This window comes from Lactuca saligna, chromosome 4, assembly GCF_052625555.1.
Source record: "Lactuca saligna cultivar CGN05327 chromosome 4, ASM5262555v1, whole genome shotgun sequence".
NCBI classification, from domain to species: Eukaryota; Viridiplantae; Streptophyta; class Magnoliopsida; order Asterales; family Asteraceae; genus Lactuca; species Lactuca saligna.
The window spans coordinates 27,144,002-27,152,659 of NC_136420.1; the positions used below are offsets into that span (position 1 = coordinate 27,144,002).

At 34.9% G+C, this 8,658-nt stretch overlaps 1 non-coding gene across 1 annotated transcript; it reads right to left on the reverse strand.

Moving 5' to 3' along the window:
* LOC145044383 (U6 spliceosomal RNA) lies at window positions 1–103 on the reverse strand. Its single transcript, XR_013681338.1, has one exon. It is a non-coding gene; the product is annotated as a U6 spliceosomal RNA (small nuclear RNA).
* Between the last annotated feature and the right edge of the window lie 8,555 nt (window positions 104–8,658).

Sequence of the window (8,658 nt, forward strand, 5' to 3'; positions counted from 1 at the left end):
AAAAAATTGGACCATTTCTTGATTTGTGTGTGTCATCCTTGCGCAGGGGTCATGCTAATCTTCTCTGTATCGTTCCAATTTTATCGGATGTCCCCAAATGGACGACTATAGATGAAGAGCTTCGTCATATAGATGAGTAGCAGGTTATATGGGACGACGCGAGTTCTAAACGAAGTAGTTTACTGTTGATGGTCATATATTCTCAATGTCTTTAAAATTAGGGTTAATGACTTAAGAGGGTAATAAGGTTTCCAGTTTGTCCGTATTAGGTCGCTAAGGTTTTTTTGTGCGTATTAGACCAATATGGTTGTTATTACCATTTAGAAATAGTCCTTTTTACCCATTAAAACCGGTAAAATGACTATTTCTAAACGGTAATAACAACCATATTGGTCTAATACGCACAAAAAAAACCATAGTGACCTAATACGGACAAACTGGAAACCTTATTACCCTCCCAAGTCATTATCCCGTTTTTAGCTAGACTCGTATCAACATTTTTTAATAGGGATAATCACTTATTAACTTAACAGCTTAATAGTGTAATGAACTTTTTTGATTTTGTTACATGTTATCGGTATTTTATATGTTTACATGGTTACGATTTTACGTGACATACCATTTGTCTCGATGTAAAGAAAACAAAATGTTCAATGATAGAATTCATGATCTCATGAAAAAAGGCACAAGCTTTACAACCAAGCGAAGGTGTAATTTTGTAATTGATCCTTGACCAATATTATGTGATTTATACATTCTATAGGAAATATTTTCTTAAAAAAATTAGGGTTATACAACCATTGGTTTTTAAATTGACGCAACTTTTTATTCATACATTTTTTATGGTAGAAACTTTAACGAAAAAAACTAGCTAGAAGCTAGCAAAAAAGAACAACATAGTTCAAAATTACATGATCGGGTTTTTGACTCACACAGTCCAGTTATGGTTGGTCTTGGTATTTTTATGGCAAAACCATTTAAAAGCAAAAACTATAATATTATCAAAATTGAAGTTTTTCTATATTGTTGATGCCGGAAAACTATAACGTTTCTATAAAACCACAAAACCCAAAGAAGTGTCGAAAATACTAATTCCAAGAATTGTCGTTTCAATTGGACCACCATATGCAAATCAATCTATTGAAACATATATGTGATGTTTGAAAAAATAAGGAATATTCATGTCTATCCAAACACACATTATTCATTTATTTGTCATATCTTACGAGCCAAATCACAATGAAAAATAAATGATCGGCATCTTCTAAATGAATAGATCAAATAGGACACAAAGTTGAATCAATATCAATCCCTCTTTTATCTAAGTTCACTGGAGTAGGAAGACGATCAATAACTAACAGTCAAACAAAAATATTAACCTTTATAGGAACAAACCTATTCCACTTAGCAGGTATGTCAACAGATGGGAAAACCACATTATCAATCTATCGTACTGATTTAGTTGTGAACTTACCCGACGGCTCCAAATTACACCTCCATCTACACAAAGAATCAATGACGGTGACCTCCACTAGCAAAGACATCAAAGCAAAGCATTGAATGCTCTCTTCACCACCCCAAATATCACGTCTCTAAGAAAATCTCCAATTCTGCATAAACCAAAAGTCTTTGACAACTGTATTTTGACTACCCGTAAGAGCAAACAATCTGAGAATTTTTTTTTGAAAGGGTTCGTTTCCACACCATAAATCTGCCCAAAATTTCGAATCTGTCTAATTCTCCACAACTCTAATCATAGAAGACAATAAAACAATTTACTCTGTCATGCAACTCATTGATCACCCCCAAAATCCGAGTCCATATCCTTATTTGACTACTTCTAGCATGACCTATGTCAAATCAACCCAGCAAACCATAACAAGCTTTCATTACTCTAACCCATAGAGAGTTAGAATCATTAAAAAAACATCACCTCCACTTATATAACAAAGCAAAATTAAAGAAGGACAAACTCCCAATATCTAAGCCCCCGTTACCTCTAGAGTTTAAAATAACATCCTACTTCACTCAACATAACTTCCATTCATATGGTTCTGCACCCCAAAAGATCTAGCCCGGATAGACTCCAAAGATTGAGCAACACCAACTAGAAGTCTAAACAACATGTAGTAAATTCCCAAACTCCCAAGAACCGACTTAAGGAACGTAAGACGACCCACTATGGAAAGCATTAAAAAGAGTTAGAATCGTTAAAAAGAAGCCTCCTCTATTTATATAACAAAGCAAAATTAAAAGAGAACAAACTCCTAACTTTTAAGCCCTTGTAACCTTCAAAGTTTAAAATAGCATCCCACTTCACCCAACACATTAACTTTTGTTCCTGTGCTTCTACACCCCAAAAGAATTAGCCCGGATGGACTCCAAAAATTGAGCAACAACTAAAAATTTAAACAGCGACATGTAGTAAATCCTGAAGAACTGACTTTTTATGTATTATTTTGTACTAATATGCATTATATACATATAATTTTTTAAATATAAATAATTTTTTTTATTAATAATTATATATTTACTATGCACAAATACATGTTAATAGGGGTGAACAAATATTGAACCGTAAACCGAAAACACCGAAAAAACCGCATAAACCGAAACTAAAAAACAAAAACCGAAATCGAAATGAAAACCGATGGTGCGGTTTTTAGGTTTGCAAAAACCGAAAATGTTCGGTACAGTACGGTTTTTAGTCTTGCAAAAACCGCAAAAAACCAAACCGCACCGAATTTGTAAGGACGAAGAACTCATGACAATTAAAATTTATTTAAATATAAATATCTATCTTATTAGATGATGATTAAATATTTTTAAGCATACATATATAGTGATATTTACAAAAACAAATAATGTTTATTATACTTTTTAATATTTTAATATTAAAAGTACTAGTGATGATAGTATTATTTTTATGATTATATTAACTGATATTACCGTATGTACATGTGAAATAAATATTACATTTAATTCGTATTATACTCAAACATTAGAAACATATTGGATGAGTGATTATGTTATTTGGTTTCAAACCAATAGGTGGTGGTATCGGTGGTTCATCTTCAGGATATAATTTGGGCCTTAATTTTGTTAGTCTTATAAGAGTACCCTTCATCGCATTTAAAATAAAACATTCCTCATTCTCACATTTCATATAAGAGAGTCAATTTTATGGCTTTTAATCCATATCTTTGAGGAGTCGCACATTGATGGGGATGAAAATTTGGCGCTCCTCATCTCTACATAAAGTCTCTCAAAAAAAGATTAACACTTCTCATCCGAGTCAAAGTAATTAACTCGTTGAGTTATTTGAGTTTTAGTAAAAAGGCAAAATAAAAATAAAAAACTGCACAAACCGAACAGCATAAAAACCGAACAATGCGGTTTCTAAACTTCAAAAAACCGAAGTTACGGTTTTCGGTTCAACTTTGGTCAAAAACCACACCAAACCTCACCATGTTCATCCATACATGTTAATACATGGAAACTGTATGTGCTTTTGCATTGACAACCCATATTAATAAAAAAAAATTTAGGTAAATCTCCGATAAATTCATAATATTTAATAAATAAAAAATTTAGGTAAATCTCCAATAAATTCATAATATTTTGGACTACTGTTTAACTACAACTTTTATTTTTTGGGTTACTGTTTAGTTACAACTTTTATTTTTTATTTTTTGAATAGAAAATTCCTGATTATTTTATATTTGCTCAAATTAAAAAAATTAAAAAAAAAAAAAAAAAAAAAAAAAAAAAAAAAAAACCTTTGTTTTTTTATTTTTTTTCAATAAAAAATAACAAATTAACATATAAAATTAAATAATCAAAACTTCTTTTTAAAAAAAATAATATTAACTATTTTATCAAAAAGTTTACATATTTTTTAACATAAAACTGTATTTTAATATGATAGATTCAATTTTTCTTTTTGGTCATTCTTTACTTTGTCTGTGACTTTAGACATCCCGTCAAAATCCTTTTGATTTAAAATACCTCGAATCAGATAGAAAACACAGACTTGATCTCTGATTAATAGCAAGAAGTGATTCCAATCTAACGTACCAAGCTACAAGAAACGAAGAAAATAAACCAAAAGTGAAGAACCAAACATTAACCATTCATAGAGGCCCTCGATGTTAATCATGAGCAGCTATCCATAACTCTCTGTGTTGTTTGTAAATAGAAGAAGAGGAAAAATGGATAATATTTCACTGCTTTTTAAAACTGAGAAATTACAGAGCTTAAATAGGAAACAAAAACATGAACTGAAAGAAAGATAAAAAGACAGACTAGGACTCTTGACTTTTGTAACTGAAAAACAACTTTTAAGACTCTATTAATGCAGTAATTAAAGACACATGGCAGTGATTATTTTGAATCAATTAACCAACACTCCCCCTTGATTCAAAGTTGCATACTCCGAGCTGCATTCTAAAGAACTCATGTTTGGCTTGAGGAAGAGATTTAGTGAATATATCTGCTGTCTGCTCATTTGTTCCACAAAAACTCAGTTTAATCTTTCCATCAGTGATCAACTTGCGAATAAAATGGTAATGCACATCTATATGCTTCGTACGAGCATGGAAAGCAGGGTTCTTGGCCATTGCAATGGTTGATCTGTTATCACAAAATACCTCTGTTGCATCTTCTTGCTCAACACACAAATCAACAAGAACTTTTCGCAGCCATAAGGCTTGTCGAGCTGCTGCGTTTGCTGCTATGTACTCAGCTTCTGATGACGATAGAGCCACTGTATCTTGCTTCTTAGAACTCCATGTTACAGCTCCGGAACCAAAGCTGAAAACATTGCCTGATGTGCTTTTGCGATCATCTACGCACCCAACCCAATCACTATCGCTGAAGCCAACCAGCCTAAATTCAGAAACTCTTGAATACCAAATGCCATAATTCTTGGTACCTGCTACATAATGAAGAATCCTCTTGGCTGCACCAAGATGCAATTTTGTAGGGCTGTGAAGAAACCTTGATACTACGCTAACAGGAAAAGAAATGGCCGGTCTACTATGTGTCAGGTAGTTCAGACCACCAACTAGACTTCTAAACACACTTGAGTTTGTTTTATCGGATCCATCTTCATGTTGTAGCTTCTCATTGATGTTCATTGGTGTTGTTGATACTTTACCACCAGTCACATTGAACTTTTTGAGTAGGTCCGTAGCATACTTCTTTTGACATACAAAAATTCCATCTTTTCTTTGCAGCACTTCAAGCCCAAGAAAATATTTTAACAACCCTAAATCTGTCATCTCAAATGTGCTCATCATGCAAGATTTAAAATCATCAATTAAGGACTTAGATGTTCCCATATAGATGATATCATCCACGTAAAGACAGACTAACAAGAATTCTCGATTACCTTGTTGCTTACGGTAAAGAGTGGGCTCATTCTCACTTCTTTTGAATCCGTTTTCTTGAAAGAAAGAATCAATCTTACTATACCATGCACGTGGAACCTACTTCAAACCGTACAAAGCCTTTCGCAACTTGTAGGCTTTATTTTCAGCATCTTTAACAACAAATCCTTGAGGTTGAGCTACATACACTTCTTCACTTAACTCACCATTCAAGAAGGCGGACTTCACATCAAATTGAAAAACAGGTAGTTGAAATTGTGCAGCCAATGCTATAATTATTCTAACTGTCTCGAATCTAGCCACAGGGGAAAAGGTTTCCTTATAGTCTATACCGTATTCTTGTGAATACCCTTTCGCAACAAGACGAGCTTTGTGTTTTTGAAGACTTCCATCAGCATTATACTTTGTTCGATATACCCATTTAAGTCCTACAACATTCTTGTCTTTTGGAACATCAACCAACTCCCATGTTGACTTTCTTTCAATGGCTTGTATTTCTTCTTTCATAGCTTTCTGCCACTCAGGTTGCTGAACAGCTTCTTCATAATCGGTTGGATCTGTTGCATACAAGGCAAATGTACAGGAGTTGTAAACATCAGCCACAGATTTGAACTTCTTCGGTGTATCATCATAAGTGTCTCTCGGTGGTGGATTATTTGATGAATTGTCATTATCTGAATCTGAACTTGAAGAACCTTGATCGCCCTGGGGTATTTCTGCATTATCTCATGAACTTGTGGATGGTACATCTTCAAAGTTTATAACCTGATCTCTTTCTTTTTGGGTATTAGGTATCCACCTTGCTTCTTCGTTAAACTCAACATTCCTGCTTATTATCACTTTGCCACTCAGAGGGTTATATAAACGATATGCTTTGGATTGAGGACTATACCCAATGAAAATACATTTTAGAGATTTTCATCAAGTTTTGAACGAGAATTTACCAAAGCATATGCTACACAACCAAATACTTTTAAGTGACTTACTGTGGGTTTTCTACTTGTCCAAGCTTCATATGGTGTGCGATTCATAACAGCTCTAGTTGGAGAGATATTTAGAATATACACGGCAGTTGCAACAGCCTCTCCCCAAAACTGATCAAACAGTCCCTTCGCTTTCAGCATGCTTCTTGCCATTTCTTCTACTGTTCTATTTTTCCTCTCTGCTACCCCGTTTTGTTGGGGTGTTTCAGGTGCTGTTAATTGCCTGTAAATGCCATTTTTATCACAAAAATCATTAAACTCATTAGATAAAAACTCGCCACCACGATCAGTTCTGAGAGCCTTGATGTTCCTGCCACTTTGTTTCTCCACAAGTGCTTTGAAATTCTTGAAACACTCAAAGGCTTCTGACTTGAGTTTTAGGAAATAAACCCAACTCATACGACTGAAATCATCAGTAAGCAGGAAAAAATACCGACTTCCGCCAAATGTCTCAGCTTTCATAGGACCACACAAGTCAGCATGTACAAGTTCTAGGCAATCTGAAGCTCTCCAAGAACTTGCAACGGGAAACGACTTTCTGCTTTGTTTTCCATAAACACACCCTTCACAAAACCAACTTCACCAATATTTGGCAGCCCGAAAACCATCTCCTTTCTGCTTAGCAATCTCAGCCCATTTACATTCAAATGCCCATATCGTAGATGCCAAAGCATGGCCTCATTATCACAACTAACCGTTAAGGCTTTATAATCTTTTGTAACATCGAGAGGGAACACTTGATTTTGAGTCATTTGGACAATTGCCATAGGCTGCCCAGATTTCTTGTTAATTATGGAACACGTGTCATCATCAAATACTACACGATGTCCACCTCTCATTAGCTGTCCAACACTCAGTAAGTTGTATGCTAAACTTGGTATAAATTGAACATCATGAAGAACTTTAGTATTACCTTGCATGGTTTCAATAGTGATTGTACCTTCGCCTTTAACTTCAATCTTTCGGTCATTCCCAAGTCGGACTTCACTTTTCTTTGTTTCATCAAGATCTCGAAATGAAGATCTTGAACCAGACATGTGATTCGAACATCCACTGTCTATATACCACACACGATCTGAAACATTAGTAGTTGTAGACATAGTCATAAATAGCCTACCTTCTTCTTCCACCTTTTCAGTAAAGTTAGCTTTATTTTCATCTTTTTGCTTGGTCCAACAATCAGCTTCAACATGTCCAGATCTATTACAATACCGACATTGCAAGTTGCTCTTTTGGTAACGTTGATCTGCAAAGTTTCCTCTTCCTCTTCCACGACCACGACCTCGAAAAGTGCCTCTTCCTTGCCCACGACCACCGGAAGAACCACCAGATTTTTCTGGTCTGCCTTTAAAAGAATTGCCTCTTACTTGGAATGCTTTCTCATCACCTTTTTCGCTGCCCCTGTTTAATCTTTCTTCGTGTGCAATCAAAGAACTCATCAACTCATCAAACGTGTAAGTTGATAGGTCCTTAGATTCTTCAATCGCGACAACGACATGATTAAATTCCTTGGTCAGGCTTCGTAGGACTTTGCTTACTATTGTTTCTTCACTAACATTTTCACCATAAGTTTTCATGTGACTGACAAGTCCAGATACTCTAGAAAGAAATACTTGCACAGATTCCTTTTCTTTCATAACCAAAGTTTCAAATTCACGACGAAGTGATTGAAGTTTCACATTGATTACCTTTTTATCACCCATATATTCTTGCTTCAAAATTTCTCATGCCTCCGTGGATGTTGATGTTGCAGCAATACGAGGAAATATTTCATCATCCAACGCCGATTGAATGTATAGAAGAGTCTTTGCATCCTTCTTACGAGTGTCCCGCAACGGTTGATCTGGTTGAGCCGGTGTTGGAGTTGGCTCTGTGTATCCATTCTCCACCAATTCCCAAAGCTCCTGGGATTTGAACAAAAGTCTTCATTTTTAGACTCCACAAATGATACTTTTCTCCTTTGAAGACCGGAATCAGAGGTTGAGTTGCAGAACTGTTGTTGTTGCTTGCCATTGCTATCTCTCTTAGGTGTTTCACTCAGTTACTCCTTTCTTTTGCTTGATAAAGAAAGAAGCGGATCAGAACCTGGAACTGCTCTAATACCACTGTTATTTGTAAATAGAAGAAGAGGAAAAATGGATAATATTTCACTGCTTTTTAAAACAGAGAAATTACAGAGCTTAAATAGGAAACAAAAACATGAACCGAAAGAAAGATAAAAAGATAGACTAGGACTCTAGACTAGGACTCTTGTAACTGAAAAACAACTTTTAAAACTCTATTAA